The sequence below is a fragment of the Lissotriton vulgaris genome, chromosome 4_1, assembly GCF_964263255.1.
Source record: "Lissotriton vulgaris chromosome 4_1, aLisVul1.2, whole genome shotgun sequence".
Classification (NCBI taxonomy): domain Eukaryota; kingdom Metazoa; phylum Chordata; class Amphibia; order Caudata; family Salamandridae; genus Lissotriton; species Lissotriton vulgaris.
In genome coordinates, this window is record NC_141691.1 from 1,124,908,154 (window position 1) to 1,124,925,874 (window position 17,721).

General features: G+C 47.1%; 1 protein-coding gene across 7 annotated transcripts in view; it reads left to right on the forward strand.

Annotated features, from left to right (window-relative positions):
• The window catches only part of PTPN3 (protein tyrosine phosphatase non-receptor type 3), a 1,864,164-nt gene that overhangs the window by 47,955 nt on the left and 1,798,488 nt on the right, over positions 1-17,721 (forward strand). The window lies entirely within an intron of this gene.

Below are 17,721 nucleotides of genomic sequence, written 5' to 3' on the forward strand. Positions count from 1 at the left end.
GTCAGCGCTGTGGCAGGGGACCGGGCCTGCAACGCACCGCCGGCGCGTGGGGTGGGGGAGGGGTCCCTGTTCGGGCGCCAATTATGTGGTAAATTTTAATTACCTATACGGAATTTATGCGGTAAAGTTCAATAAGAATAACTCAGTCAAAAATAAGAGTCAGAGTCCGTGGTATTAGAGGTTTTCAAAAGGGGTTTTATTCCTTAAAAAGGAATTGGTTTAAACCAGGCAATCATGTTCCATCACCGCGAAGGTTCAGGAAGGGATAGACAATATTTTATTGACAGGTTGTCATATATATAGTCAATGCATTTCAGTAAGACATATGCAGGAGGCGTAACAGCTGAGAGAAACGAGATAAGAATAGGAGTACGTAACAAAAGGCGTGCATGAAGGCGTACACAGAGGTGTGTGCTAGACAACGTCACATGAAACGTATTACAAGTGGGTGGATCCATAAGTGAATCCTGCAGTGTCAGCAGAAAATATGTGGCAGAGATGCGCGCGCAGCAGCATGACGTGTGATTGACGTGTAACTGGAGGGTGAGGGGGACTTGACATTTAGCCCTCCATAAGGAGACAGAAGTCTGGGATGTCAGAACAACCTAATCCCAAATCATATCTAATATCTTGTGTTTGAGGAACTGTATTATCTAGAAGGAAAGGTCTCTCGGGCAGAGGCTATTCTATACTGACTGCTAGTGCGTGCATATGCGACTACGTGTCTACATGAGATGTGAGGGGCCATGGGCCTACCATGGTAACGGAAGCTATGAATTACTTGCATGGAGACAGTGAGGCTGGGCCCTTTGCTCTGCAGCTGAGAAGGATGTTTTAGTAAACTACTAGACAGGAATGTATTTTCGAGGAGCGGAGCAGATAACTTGAAGGTTGAATTTAGTCTTGGCAGGCAAGGCTGGCCGAGCCTGGCACAGCTCGCCGCGCAGGGAGTAAGTCAAGGGTCAGGAAGCAGCAGGCTGCGGCTTTCAGAGACAGAAGGCAGAAAGAGGCTCGATGGCAGAAATCAGGGCCTAACTCGCCAGAGCTAGAAATCATGAAAGTGCACCACATAAAGACGTTGGCAAGGTACACTTAGGAACGGAATATCTGACCCGTTCATGGTGGATCTGAAAGAGGACATGTTTAACATTGGACGCAAATGTATTTGCGTCTTCATAGCTGGAAGTGGAGGGAACTTACATGTACTAGAAGCACGTACATGGAGCCGTTGGGGTCTACGATAGGGGACACAATTGACCATAAAATTCATATTACCTCAGGGGTTAAACTCGCTTATTGAGTGGCACACCTTGGCAACTTTGTAATTCGGAGATACACTGACCAGCATCACTTTCATGCAATATTTGTCTATTGACTCACCCGTGGCTTAGTTAAACAGCGCCTTAGTTTCAGTATTACGTTCGCTAGTTATTAAAACATTATTTGCTATCTGCTGGTTATACAATCTTTAAAGGATGCAATACTACATGGCACTGTATCAGATAGTTGTTACTTCTCTGAATTTACATTATATACTGATTCGAAGTGATGTCCCTAAACTCCGTTCCAAGATGGCCGCGATATTATCGTGCTGTGTGAAGTCCCTTAGCCTTGATGCCTTAACTGATGGCGTTTTGCCGATCCGATTCAGACAAAGAATATCGGTCGGACTTTGACGGCAGCGTTTCAGTTTTGCTCTAGTAAGTCTCTACCGTAACACGTTTTGAGACTCGAAATGGAGGGTTGCTAGCGTCTATGTTTCCAAATTCGGGAGAGACAATGTTATCTTATTGTTTGTAGGTGTACAATTCAGGACACAGAGGCTTGGATAGTAAGTGAAATCTGTTACTTGTTCACGCGGTTGTGCACCACTAAACAACGGGTGTAGGGCTCTATGTTTTAAATATGTGTCATTATGCTTTGTGTTTATAGAGTGAAAATCCCGTATTGAGCGTGTAAGTTCCTTTTCTTTTATGGGATCCTCTTTCTACCTTTTTGGAACTAATCATATAAGAGCAGGGTACAAATGTTTATTTGTGGTTTCATTGTACAGGGTCGACTATTGCAAACACCAGCTCCGATTGAGTATGTTATCAAGGTGTTTGAGCTAGACCAGTTTTTAACATATAAAAAAGCTCTTTTGTAACTAATAGGTGGCTTTTTAATATCCTCTAATTTGTTGGACATTGAGGTCCGCTCGGCTAATTTATACTTCCGGCTGGGAGTATTTGGTAAGCCTTGAACTAGTAGGTTTCTGGCTTGCACATTTGTTGAGTCACATCTTGGTGATGCACTTTTTCTAATATGTACATACACGGTGTTACAAGATTAATTCCTTTCTTATAGTTTCACCTTTTGGGTGTTTTTTGAGGTGAGCAGACGATACTTTCTACAGGGATATTAGAATGTTTTTTATTGATTATGTTCATTCTATATTGCAATTAGGAATGTGCAATGTTTTCGTCCTGAGGATGGTCCTGGGGAATGTTTAAACCAATATTGGACCGAAACGTCGACGCTTAAACATCGATTTGCTTACAAGTGAACCTTTGTGTTATCTTGAAACAGTCGTATGCTTTATGAAAATTCTGTGATGTATGGTATATTATCTGTCCATGCAAATGAAGCAAAAGATGTTATATACTACTTACAATAGGATTTGAAATGTCAGTAGTATTGCTGTTGCCATACTGAATTTTGATCAAAATAAATAATAACTGAGAAGAATCCCATGTTTTGTTGAATATACATTCACTTATTGTGACCATTTACAAACAGTAAATAATTGTGAAATAATTACTTAGGGGACATTTGTGTAGATTTGTTAATATTGTACCCAGTCTTCAAGGGATAATTTGGTGGCTCTGTCTCTTTTATAATAACCACTCAAAGGTGGGCAGGGTACAGCATGGCATAGGGGACCCCCACCGCCTGTAGTTTCTTTTTCACCTGAAGGTATTCTCGCCTAGCAGCCTGCACTGCCATAGTGAGGTTATAAGCAACTTTATTGCCCTGATATTGTATCAGGGCTCGACAAATCGTAAAAATGGTACTAGTCCTGCAGGTCTAGTACCTTGAAAAATCTCCTCGACCTAACAGTAACCTACTTGACCTCCGTCTCTGAAAGCGGAGCAAATGTGACAAACTAACAAGATTTAAAGGCATCTTTATTGCTCATTTGCTTTGTGAGCAATAAAAAGGCCTTTAAATCTTGTTATCTTGTCACATTTGCTCCGTTTTCAAAGACGGAGGACAAAAGTTAGTATGTTTTCCTACTCGCCAGAAAGGGCGAGTAGGACCTAAAAAGAGCTCGACCTCACAAAATTTACCTCGCAAATGCGAGCGGTCGAGTGGATTTGTCGAGCTCTGTGTATCAAGCCTTTTTCTCTGGCGAGGTGTAATATTGTGTTTTGATCCTGATCATTTAATCGTTTGGCTATAATCGTCTTTGGGATAGATCCAGGGGGAGGCTGTGTTTGCAATGTTCTATGATCCCGCTCCACAATTAACACTGAGGACAGTTGCTCGCAACCAAATATTTCTTTCAACATTTATTCATCTAGGCGGCCTGTATTAATAGATTCCGGAATGCCAATTATACAGATATGTCTATGGTGTGAGCGGGCTTCTAAATCTTTATTCTTAGTTTGGATGGTAGCTAATACTTTGTCCATATTGAGTTGTTTGTTGGTTAGTGCCTGTATATCCTCTTCTGTGCCAGATATATGCTGCTCCGCTGTAGCCAGGCATGATGAATGCCTATCAAGCTTGGCCACCATATTGTCCATTCTAATGCTCCGAGCATCAACCTTCCCATCAATCAACAGAAGACTTTACTGTATGGCGAGCCTTGTGGTCTCCAAGGAGGTGGGGACCTGCGGTGGCCGCTCCTGATCTAAATTCGAGCGTCCATGCTGCGGCGGCCTGATGGCGCATTTGGACTCAAATTTGAGTCGGGCCTCGTGTTTTTCTGTTTTTCCCATGTTGGCCTAATATTTAGAAATTTCAGTAGTTTCTATGAGTAGCCCTCAGGATCTCACCATAGTTAACCTCACAGCCGAGTTCAATTTAAAACAGCGGGCCACGCCCGCACCATCAATCAGAGTTACTCTTGTGCTGTGGTTATTCTTGCTCGTGCACTGTATACTTCTATGCAGCTGACATCACCATGCCCTGGTCCATGGCAATAAAACAGGTGCAGGCTCCGAGTGCAGAGCTGCAGCAAGAGCCAGGCGCATGGATGGCATCTGAATCCCCTTGTCCCAGGCGTCGCTCCAACGTTGTCTGCAAAATAAGCAGACAAGGGCCTCTCCAAGATCTGCGTCCCAATGTGGGTGGGGCGGCACCCGAGGCAAGAGCAGCCCAGCGTAAAGCACTGGGCTGTACAAGCATCAACCAGCCCCCAATCAGCCCTGTCCGGAACTGCAAACACCCCCCCCCCCACACTCCAGTAGTGCACCTGGCAGGCCGCCAAGTGCCTATCCCATACAGTTCGGGTTGCCTCCCAATCCGGGATAGCGAACATTGCAGCTGAGATGCATTCAAATGGGCTATCCGCAGTTGCCTACCTCACTGTCAGAAAAGGGGGTGGTGATGAACAGAGTGTCTGAATTAAGCAGACCACTCTTACCCAGTCCAAAGATCAGGGCTTGATCCATCACCGTTATTTATCTCACTGCATCATCCCAGCTCAGAACCTGGCTATATGCAAATCAGTCTGTCCCTGGCCCAGTGCATCATGGGAACAGGGCAGACTAAACTACCAAGCCAATTCTTCACCAGAAAGGAGACAAGCTACCGGGGACCGGTTTCTGGCATTTCAGCCGTCTTCGGCCCGGCTTGCTTGAATCCTGATGGTGCAGTGAGAAAGGGACTCATGTCTGAGTATACCCTGCCACACCTATAGTGGCCAAAACGATTCAGAAAAGGGGGTGGTGATGAACAGAGAGTCTGAATTAAGCAGACCACTCTTACCCAGTCCAAAGATCAGGGCTTGATCCATCACCGTTATTTATCTCACTGCACCATCCCAGCTCAGAACCTGGCTATATGCAAATCAGTCTGTCCCTGGCCCAGTGCATCATGGGAACAGGGCAGACTAAACTACCAAGCCAATTCTTCACCAGAAAGGAGACAAGCTACCGGGGACCTCACTGTCAGGCACGTGCCCGCACTCCACTCAGCAGCCTTGCGGCTCACACCCAGCCAGTGCGCCGCTCCGGCAGGCCGGGCATCGCGGCTCAAAAGCTGAGCCTGCAGGGAGTAGATTGCTCGCCCCCAGCATCCTCCCCACTGTACGGAGACTGATGTTTAATGGACTCGCTTGCAGCAATCCGTAGAAATATCGCTCAGCTTATCGAGTATATGGAAGAGTATAAGGAAGAGACCCCAACACACACACACACACACCAGCCGAGAGTTCGGTTGGCTTGGAATCCGCACTTTGTGCTGCAGAACCCATAGGTACCACTCCCCCACCCCCCTCCCAACTCTCTCTCCAGTCCTGGAATATTGCTGGTCTTTTGCCAAAGATCTTGTCATCTGATTGGTCATCTTTCGTCGAGGGGTATGATCTAATTGTCCTTCAAGAGACATGGTCAGTAGATACGATCCATCGTCCAGGCTATCTGGCTTTCGGCAAGGCAGCAATTGCTAATAGAAGGGAGAGGCCTAGTGGGGGATTGATTATTTGGGTCAAGCAACCGACATCGTTCCAAGTAGAGGAACTGCCAATAGACAGCCCAGATATTCTTGCTATCAAAGTACTTGTCAAGGGAGAGATCGACTTTATTTTTTTCAACGTATATGCGAGAGGGATTGTGGGAGGGAAAGCGTCACCAACCATCGCCCACCTGGATACGATTATTAACGATTGAGATGGCCCAAATTCCCTGATGATCGCAGGTGATCTCAATTGTATATTCGAGCCTAGGTGTCTTGATGACTACTGCCTCACCATGGAGGAAGATCAGAGTTGGGGGATACAATCCCTATTGCTGCTGCCGATTAATAAATGGACTGAGGTGGCGTTACAACTAAAAAGCATGTCCCTCGGGCGGGGGTTAAGGGCTTGCTAGGGAAGACCCCCTTCGATATGGAAGGCATTAACTTTTTTTCCAATGGGTCTAGAAGCAGTAGAATAGACTATATTCTTATTAGTTTAGAGCTTTGGCCCAGACTTGTGGACATGCAGGTATACCAAAGACCTGAGAGTGACCATGATCCGCTGGTACTTACTTTGGTTGGGAAGGGTTTGGACCTCATAGGGGCAGAAATGGAAATAGCAGTGGGCGAAGTGATCATGTCTCACGATTGCCGTCTGCTGAAATGGGCTAAGGTTTCTGAAGATGAGGCCTCGGTAGCACAGATTAAGGCTATGATAGATGAAACAATACTATTACTGGGCTTGCTAGATCCTTCTGATAACTCTTTTACGGCCCATGGGAAAGCACATGAAGACCTATTTGTCAAACTGAAATCCTTGTTCATAATAAATAAGCGGCCATTTAGGCACACTATAAAAATTTTGGCCAAAGGGTATAATGAGGCTTGTAGAGCCGCATTAAAACAACTTACGGATGTCATTAGGGTTGGAACTTCTCAAGAAGTTAAATTAGCGAGGTTAAAGTATAAAAAAGCGCAACTAAAGGTAAAGAAAGATTTTGATGAGGACAGGTGGGAGTCCCTAGCTAATGCTAGTAATAGGAAAAATTGGACCACATTCTGGCAATTAGTAAAGTGGGGCAGTGGTGCGATTGGGCCCACTCCAGTGCACAACGTATCTCCTGAATTGTGGGTGGAACACTATCAGGCCCAATTTGCTTCTTCTCCGAGGGGCTTAACTGTTTATCCTGAGGTCATCACAGAGGGTGATCTAATGTTTGATAAAAAGGGAGACAGAACGGGTCCTGAAAGGGGTTCCATCAGGGAGGGCTCCGGGCCCGGACTGTATCCCAGCCGATATTTTTAAGGAAGACAGGAGGAATTGGACCGAGTATATTTTTCTCATTATAGATGCTATTGCTAGGGGCACGCAGATTTCAGATACTTGGCCAGGTGCTGAAATCATTCCCATATATAAAAAGGGTGACCGTGCCAATCCTAGCAACTATAGGCCAATAAGCCTAATTGACACCCTTCAGAAAATAGTTGCTAGACTTGTCCTAGGTAGATTCAAGGAATGGATAGTGGATCAGGATGTACTATCTACATTTCGACCCCATGTCAGTACTATTGACCAAGTCTTCAGATTCATGCTGATAAACTGGAGTACAGTATATTTGATCCTTTACCCTATTTCAGACGTCTATTGGAGTTTTTTACGGGATAAAGGGGTCTCTGTGAAAAGCACGACTGAGTTACTCTAGTATCTAGTGCCTTACCAAACGCTATGTAGTGTAGTTCCTATATTCCCAATAGGCTCTGCGCATTGGAATAGTAAATCCTATAGATTAGACGTAGGACTGAGGTTGACTAGGTCTCTATTGAATATACTAGAATTAATTGTGTGTGCCAGCTAGCTCAGAGGTCACTAGAAACTTTCTCAAATTCACAAGAAGGGATTAGTCTCTGACTACCGCATAAACCTGGTTCCACAGTCGTATTTTGCATCTCTCGAGACGGTTCAAGAGGGACTCGGCCTCCTGGCGGAAGCTCCCGTTGTCCCTACTAGGTAGGGCGTCACTCTTTAAAATGATGGCGTTGCCGAGATTTTTGTATGCCCTGCAGAATTACTCAGACCTGGTTCCACAGTCGTATTTTGCATCTCTCGAGACCACGCTGAGAGAGCTACTGTGGTCCGGGGCGCCTCGTATTTCCCCCCAGAAGCTTACATTGGGCTGGTTTGATGGAGGCATAGCGCTCCCGGACATTCGTAAGTACTACTGGGCTGCGCACCTCTCTGCCATTAATCAGGCACGTATTGCAATGACAATGACCCGGGGTATGGAATGGACCGTTGGCTCTTACCGGGGGGGAATTTTGAGGCTGCGCTCTACTTCAAACCTGGCAGGTACCCGCTTACCGGGCCCGCCAAGCACTCAGTACAAATATGGCACATAGTGCAACGGAAATTGGGCTGGGCTGACACTCTAACTATGGCTACCCCGTTATGGGCTTCGGAAAGACTGGGCACTCTGAGCCGCACCAAAGGGTTCCGCAACTGGGACTTGATCGGGATCTCCCACATAAAAGACTTATGGGGTTCAGGTGGTGTTGTGTCTTTTGCATCACTCCAACATACGTATGAGCTTGCTCAAACAGAATATTACCGATACTTGCAGGTCAGGCACTCCCTCCAATCCAATATTCCCCCGGGGACTCTTCCCCCAGCCTCGTCCCCCCTGGAGGACAGATTACTGTATGGCCACCTTCCCGAACATGCCATCTCCCTCACATATAAAAAAATTATGAATAACTCCCTAGACATATTGCAATCCCATTTCCCTTTAAATGAAATGAAAAGAAATGAAAAATTGCATTTGTATAGCGCATAACTGCCGAGGCCTCATGGCAGTTATGCGCTATACAAATGCAATTTTTCATTTCATTTCATGTCATTTAAAGGGAAATGGGAGTCTGGTGGGTTGGAAATAGACGAGGAAGAGTGGAGAAGTGCGCTAGCGTCCCCTAAGGAAGTAGCCATATCAGCCAGACTTCGCTTGATTCAGCTTAAAATTCTCCATTTGCGTTTACATTTCAGGGACAAGACTGCAACTAATGGGCCGCAGTGCTGATGGGCTCTGTAGGAGGGGATGTGGAGAAGTAGGGACATTCTTCCACATTATATGGGAGTGCCCATTGCTCCAGGTTTATTGGCACGAATACATCACTGCATGCAGGAGGTGTGGCAGGTGGAGATACGAGTCGAGGCAAAGAGGTGTCCACTGAATATTTGGAAGCCCACTGACTTGTCATCCCGAGGGAGGAATTGGGCCACACTGGGCTTCGCAATCGTAAAAAGGAACATTGCTAGGTTGTGGGGGGCAGCGAGGCCTCCGAAACTTGGCCCCTGGAAAATGGACATGGACTGGTGCATGCTCCAGGAGAAGACAGTCTATGTAGCCAGGGGATGCCCACAGAAATGGGTCGCTATCTGGTCCAAATGGAATGAATACAGGGGCCACATTTGTGAACCCCCCCCAGACTACCGGGGTTGACGAACCACTCGCATTGTTGAATGTATAATGATGAACTGTAATGAGGAATGTCAAAGGTGCACAACCCTTTTTGCTTTGACTTTCCTAAGGTACAATTGTATGTCTTGAACTGTCTGATTGTGACGATCACCACTGTTTTCTGCAAAGTTAATACAAAGATTAAAAAAAAAAAATGAACTGCTACAATCGTAACACTGGTTGTAAAATATAATGCATACAGTATAAATAGTAGAATAAAATAATACTGTAAGAGCATTGTATGGTTCCTAAACCATATAAAAATACATAAATAAATAACAGAGGCTAAAAGTACTCAACTGGTGCTTCTAAAATACGCCTACCCCGGTGTACCTAACCTAAGCTTAGTATGAGGGAGGAAGTAAGTGAGGTGTAGCATAAATGTAGTATTCGTTTGCCAAGAATCTGCACAAGATTTCTCTAAGGGTCTAATCGGCTCCGTACCTTAGTTTAGAATAGAGATGGCTGGTCTTGTGACTCGATTTCCCAACAACCCGCAAGGGTAGCTTGGAAACACTGGAGCTGGATTCCTCGGCAGGAAGAAAGACAGCGTCTTTCTCAGTGCGTCTGCTGGAGGGTCGGCTTCCTTCTGCACTTGCTGTAGCAGGGCGCGACGGGCAAGTAGATAGTCAAACTGCTCCAAACCAATGTGTGTTTGCTTGGGCGAGCGCTGACCGGGGGTACCCAGTGCCCCAATTATCTACAGACCGCGGGGCCCCCCTCTCTCAGGCTGACTCTGCGGCGGCAGAGAGCTTATCCGATTGCCTAAATAACGCGGAGATTGGCGCCATATTATCTGGCTGGCAGGCGCTGTGGGACTGCTGTGTGAGGCCTGGTCCGGCTGTCCGGGCAAGTGATTGGGGCCTGAACTTAAGCTTGGAAGCCCTGCCAGCGCTACAGACTCTCTTTGCTTGGGACAAGGTGGGTGCTGGAGACGTAATTGTGCACTACAACGCAAACGCCTATCGCCGACTACCATGATTGGCAGGAACGCCAGGGGCACTAACCAGGTGAAACTGGATAAATATGCCTATACCAAGACACAGACAGCATCACCAGAGACAGGAGTCACGCCATCGCAGTGTGAGCCTACAGGCGCAGAACAGGAGGTGACATTGCGCGACAATATGGCAACACTAAACAAAGTGGACTCCCGCTTTGAGACCCTTGCTGTAGATTTGTCGCTAATCCGGGCTGATTTCAGTAAAATGTCGACTAGGCTGTCGGCAGTCGAAATTACCACGGAAGCTGGGGGCAGGCCTCGGCCGGGGGCGCCACCACGGCCTATCCTGGCGCGTATTTTTAACTTTCGGGACAGGGACGCAATCCTGCAGGTTGCGTGTGCGCCCCCCCACTGAAGCTAGATAATGAGACTGTGACAATTTTTTCGGACTACACCGCAGCGGTAACGAAGCAGCGGCGGAGCTTCCTGGAGATAAAGAGGACGCTTCGGGATCGAGGCATCAAATATTCAATGCTCTTTCCAGCCAAACTAAGGGCCGAGGGTAAGGCATGGTTTTTCACCTCCCCGGAAGAAGCACAGGAATGGCTGGAGGGTTGGAGAAAGGTTAGATGTACTGGCAAAAACAGAGACGACGGCAGCTGGCGCAGAGAGCGGGCGCAGAGTGAAGAACGTGAGTGACTCAAGGTATAGACTGTCCCCTTTTGGATCTTGAGTGCTGTGTTGCTGCCTTGACGGTGGGTGTCCTGATGCATAAGCTGAACTGGGTAACGAGACCTTCCCAAAGACTATCCTTCAGAAGCACAAGTGGTAACGGGATTGTGGGCCGGGTTAATGACTGATGTACGGGTAATAGTGACCTCATGGCCCTAGCTGTTCCTGAATTGCTGTTTCTACTGTGCACTATGATTGACATGTTTCTCTACACGGAGGTTCTGCGGCTTAGGTTGGGGGGGAGAGGGAGGGGTCGGGGAAGTTGTTGAGGTCTGTGGGGTTTGGGGGCACTGGTCGCTATCCTTCACCCCCATCTATTGGGAATTGGGACAGGGATTAAGCACTCTGCTTGGTTGGGGAGGCGGGTAGTTTTAAATCCGTCCGGCAGGGAGGGGGGTGGGAGAGAAGGTACTGTTTTTCAGGGATGGTTCTGTTTGGTTAACACTGTTCATAAGGGCACACATGATGAAACTAATGGCTGCCAACGCATTGGTTGTATGATTGGATCGTATTTTACAACGCTGTAACTGGTTTTTGTCACCTATGCTTGCACAAACCCAGCAGGGCGCTAATCGGCACTTGACACAACTGGCCCCAGGGACCCCATTGACTGTGCTGACCTGGAATGTGCGGGGGTTGGGGGACAAGGTGAAAAGAAGTCTAGTATTGCAATATCTAAAACGATGCACACCTGCGGAAGCCCTATTGCAGGAGACACATCTAACGGGATCCACTTGCAAGGCCATGGATAGATGGGGTTACAAAATGGTGGTGCATGTTGAATTCTCCTCCGGGTCCAGAGGTGTGGGCATACTTATAAAAAAAGCACTTCCCGCTCATAATACATCAGACGCGGTTGTTGATGACCAAGGCCGCTTTGCAGCTGTCACTTGCCAATGGGAAGGGAAGATGTTTAATCTAGTCTCAGCATACATCCCACCATCTTTACATACTACAGCACACTCTGCACTCCATTCTTGCTCGCACTACCGGATGTGGTGACGATGATTGGAGGCGATTTTAATGATATAGTGGACGGTACAATAGATAGGCACCCCACTAAACCGACAGCACTGCGTAGTCGCCGTATGACTGGGTTTATAGAGGCCTTGGGGCTCACAGACGCCTGGCGGTATAAGCACCCCAATACTAAGCTAAACACCTTCCACTCAGGGGTTCACAATTGTCTCACACGCCTAGACTACTTCCTGGTCTCGGCGGAAGGCCTGGGGGTGATAGACGAGGTAGACATTCGCCCTAGGGGTATATCCGATCACTCACCGATACTGCTATCCTATGTACGCCATCAGACTCTTCGGCGCCGTATATTCCCCGACCATCCTAGTTATTTGCACATACCTAAGGTGCTGAAGGGCCTTCTGGACACTACTAAAAAATATTTCCAAGAGAATACCGAGACGGTTGATTCACCCAGCATTTTATGGGAGGCCTATAATGTGGTTACACGTGGGCAAGCTATAGCATCGATCACAGGATATAAACGGGAAAAACGGGCTGAACTGGACAGTAAAGAAGCAGACCTAGATAACGCGATGGTTCAGCATGCAGCTCGCCCGACGCCTCATACTGCACAGAGATTGCGGCTTAAACAAAGCGAGTTTGTGGTGTACCAGAGGGAAATGATCTCGGTCAGACTCCAGGCCACGCGCCACAGGGAGTACGAACTAGGCGATAAGGTGGGAAAAATGCTAGCCTGGCTAGACAAAAAGGAGAAAGCATATAGGGTAATTGCACAGCTGCATACGCCCGCGGGTTCCCTGGTAACTGCCCCAAATGACATAGTGGACACATTGGCTGACCATTTTGAACAGGTGTATACCTCCCGCACCACCTTCACAATTGAGGAAGCGCACGGATACATCCAAGATATTGCCATGCCGAAGCTCACACCGGAGGCGAGACTACTTTTAGAAGCCGACCTCTCGGTTGAGGAGATACAGACGGCCATTGGTTATCTTGCGTCCGGTAAAGCAGTGGGACCAAATGGATTCCCAATCGAACTATATAGGCGGACTGTGCAGATGACGGCCCCCTACCTCCTGAGCATGTTCCAGGACAGTCTTCAGGCTGGAGAGCTGCCGCGCGATCAGCGACTGGCTACCATTATAACGATTCATAAGCCAGTCAAACCCCCGCGGATTGTAGCTCCTACCGCCCAATCTTTTTTTTTTTTTTCTTTTTTTAGAGTTTTATATAGCGCCAATTTGAACCGAATCAGGTTATCAGAGCACTTTACATAGCACCAGTTACGTTCTTTAATTAACACTGAACAAAAGATATTGGCCAAGCTGCTGGCGTTGCCGTTGACCCCCCACCTTTTTGTCTCTAATAAGTCCTGATCAGTCCGGGTTCATGCCTCATCGAAACACGGCACTCCATTTAAGACGGCTGCATGCAGTGCTGGCTCGGCGATCGTACATTCAGGAACCCGCGGTCATCCTCTCGCTCGATGCCAGTATGGCGTTCGATATGGTGGAATGGCCGTATTTGTTTGCAGCGTTGCAGCACCTAGGCTTCGGCCCAAATTTTTGTGCCTGGGTTCGTCTTCTTTACAATAACCCACTGGCGCATGTGGCGGCAAATGGGCACATTTCGCTGGACTTCCGCTAGCTCGGGGAACACGGCAGGGGTGCCCACTATCCCCCCTGTTGTTCACGCTGGTTCTAGAGCCACTAGTGGCATGGCTTAGATGGGAGCCCTCTATTCGAGGACTTCGATGGACTGACGCCTGGGAAGATCGCATATCATTGTATGCAGATGATGTACTGCTGTACCTAACCTCCCCTAGAAAATCCATCCTGGCGCTACTGGATGTATGCGAGAAATTCGGTAGGGTATCCGGGTACATGATAAATTGGTCCAAGTCTGTCCTTTATGTGCTGACCGGTCTGCCACCGCTGCTGCCTGTAGACTGTCGATTGCGGGTCACTGACGAAGCCTTTAAGTACCTGGGCATTTATGCAACGTCTGACTTAAACGAGTTTTACATGAAGAATTTAAAGCCCCAATTGGGCCGCTTTAAGCGAGATGTGACCGTGCAGCGTAATCTCCTCCTCACACTGTTGGGGAAGGCGGCACTAGATAAAATGATGGCGCTCCCGCGTTTTTTATATGTTCTCAAACACGCAATTTTTGGTCCCGCAGGCATACTTCAAAGCCGTAGCAGCGGAGGTTTCCAGTTTATTATGGGGAAACAAGCCGGCGCGGATAGCCCAGGACAAATTGACGCACAGCTGGTACGATGGAGGGATAGCACTTCCAAGCGTGCAGCTGTACTATTGGGCGGCGCATCTTAAAATAATCAACTATTGGTTGCATGCCCCACAGGACGAGCCGGCGTACTATGCAGATAGGCAGAACCTGGGAGAGAAAGGACTGATGTCGAACCTATATAGAAACCGTAAGCCCCCAGGACTGCTCGGCCCCACGGCGCACACAATTCATATATGGTACCAGGCGCAGGCCTGCTTGAAATGTGCTGGAACTATCACACAAATGACACCACTGTGGGACTCACAGCGGCTGGGCTTCCTTTGCAGAAGTAAAGGGTTTCAAAACTGGGACAATATTGGTCTTTCTGTAGTGGGTGATCTTAGTAGAAAGGGGGCGGTGGTCGAGTTTGCGCATTTACAAGCTCAATATGGCATGGCACAGATGGAGAAATTTAGGTATTAACAAATCCGACATGCGATCCTGACAACTATACTGCCGGGCACTTACCTACAAGAGGCCAGCCCGCTGGAGGATAGACTCCTGACGGAGCACGTGACAAGCAGGGCGACGTCCTTGACATACCGTAAAATAGTTAACAATTTGCCAGACCCAACATCTAAGCTGAGACAGACTTGGTCCCGGGATGTGGGCGACTTTGATGAGTCAGATTGGCAGGAAGCCCTGTCCTCGCCCCGTGAGACGGCAATACCTTCTAGGCTATGGTTGGTCCAACTCAAAGTAATGCAGCGCACGTATTACGCTAGAACAACGCTCTATGTAATAGAAACAGCTCCACACCAATACTGCCTGCGCAAATGTGGGGAGGAGGGTACATTTTACCACACTATCTGGGACTGTCCACACATTGCGGCATATTGGGCCAAGATAATGCGCACTATTTCCCAGGCAATAGAAATCTCGATCCTACCGGAGCCGAGGTGCTGTCTGTTGAATGTGTGGAAACTGAATGACCTCAACCAGCAAGAGCAAGATTGGACTATGCTCAGTATGATGATGGCAAAACGCAATATTGCTATGTTGTGGGGGTCGGACGCACTGCCTATGCTCCAAAAATGGTGCAGAGATATGGATGAGGCGATGGTGGCGGAAAAGGCGGTTTTTATCCATCGTGGATGTCCCCGAAAGTGGGAAAAGGTATGTCGGTATGGAACAAATTTAGGGGATATATTTGTGATCCTCCAGAGGTTGTCACATAGGATGTCTCCCTGTAATGGGGCAGTAATGTCCTGGGTGGTTGGAAACGGGGGTTGTGTATGGATTTGCTTTTATAATATGCGGAAGTGACCTTGCTTAGCGTTGCTTTATAAATCTGATGTGTTCGCAGCCAATACTGAATATTGATGTATGTCATTTTGCCCTGATTTACAAATCAATAAATAAAAAAAAGAATTGCGAAATTGCAATAATCAGGGGTTAGTGGTGATGTCAGAAAGAAAGGAGACACAAACAGCGGTGTTTTATAAGGAGTATGCAGATATTCTCGCCCTGAGGCTGTTGCAGGTGTTTCAAGAGGCCCAAGATACTGGAATTTTACCACAGACCATGCCCGAGGCCACAATAATTACCCTGCTTGAACCTGACAAAGACCCAACTCAACCAGACTCATACCGCCCTTTATCCTTGATAAATTTAGATGCCAAAATGTATGCAAAATTATTGGCAAACAGGTTGCAACCCCCCCTTCCAATTATAGCATTCCCGGACCAGTCGGGATTCATACCAGGGCGTTCGACGGTACACAATTTAAGAACCATATTTGCTTTGCTACATTACCTGGCTCTGCCCATGAAGCCCAAAGTGGTCCTCTTTGACGCCACAAAGGCGTTTGATTATTTTGAGTGGACATTTCTTTTCACAATACTGGCGCGAATGGGAATAAGTCACAACTTTCTAAACCAAATCAGACTACTATATACTGCTCCGACAGCGAGAGTTAGGGTGAATGACCAAATTTTAGAACCAATCACAATAACCAGAGGCACTGGACAAGGATGCCCGCTCTCACCACTTCTGTTTGCGATTACTATGGAACCCTTGGCAGCTCGTCTTAGGCAACATCATACGCAGCGAAGCATAGGGTTCACATCTAGAGGCCTACTTATCTCTATGTATGCGAATGACATGGCGGTGTATCTAGTAAATCCAGAGGCAAATTTTGCGCCAGTGATGAGGGAATTAATACACTATGGAGGCCTCACGGGTATCCAGATAAACTGGTCTAAATCAATGGTACAGCCCCTGACGCAAACCACTGCCCCGTTTGATACAGAATTCCCAATACAATGGGCTGATGGCCTGATTAGATATCTAGGTATAGGGATAAGCAGGGATATTCAGGAGTTGTGGACTTCCAACTACGGAAGAGCGATTGACTGGTTGGAGGGTAATGTGAAGAGGTGGAGAAATTTGCCACTGTCCCTAGCAGGCCGTATAGCCATCACAAAGATGGTAATACTCCTGAAGCTGTTGTACTTATTTGTAAACATACCTATGCCTCTTAACACCAATTTTTTTAAAAAGATTATGCTGGTGCGTATTAAACCTGTTGTGGGCTGGTAAACAACCTTTTATTTCATGGAAAATCCTAACTTTGCCTCTGGAACAAGGAGGCTTAGGAGCTCCTGACTTCGAACTGTATGCATACTGCACACAGGCACAATTCCTCCATTACTGGCAGCATCCCATGCCTTACCAGCCACACGTGGTGATAGAATTAGACAAAGCGGCTCCCCTTCCACTAACTACAGCAATCTATCAACCCTATAAGCGACCCCAGCATGAGATAGACACAGTTGAGACACTCAGATGGGCATGACGGGGGTTAGGAAAGAGAGCTCTCCAAAAGGTGTTATTTGCACCATTCATCCTGATAGGTGGGAACCCACTGATTGCGCCTATCTTAGATGCTGCCACCAAACAAAGGGCAGCATCACACGCTCTCCAGACGGGTGCATCTATTCCCAGAGAGCAAATTCATAACACTACAACAAATGTGTAAGGAGACGCAGCCTACGGCACTAGACATGCTGTGCTACTACCAGATCAGAGCAGCGTGCAAGGTCCAATATGAGGAATTCCCGCAGGCACCTCCTGTGCTTCATGCACTGGAAAATATTATTTCTGTTCCCTCAGCGCAGAAACGTATCACACGCCTCTACAGTATTTGTAAAGTTCCTAAAGATAGCATCTGTAACACTGGGAGAATAAATGAGAAAAAATGCTTTTATGAATATTTTTTAAGACATTTTTTAGGATATAATTGCTTTTATTGTATTGTATTTATTGAATATGTCTTTGTACTAGAAATATTGTAAGATTTTAAATAATCAAACAATAAAGAATTTACTACTCTACAGTATTACTCAACGTAAGTCCCCTATTGCCATAGCCGGCTCAAAAGCGGATTGGGAGGTAGATACAGGTAGTGTCATAACTGATAAACAATGGACCTTTTGCTGTACACACCTAAACATTGATCACCAAACTACGGACTAAGGTTGATTCATTTTAACTACGTACATCGTCTATATCCCATTGCAACTAAATCGCATGGGGCTACACCCTGACACAAGCTGTTCGAGGTGTGGTTATCAGAGACCCACCTTTCTTCACTTG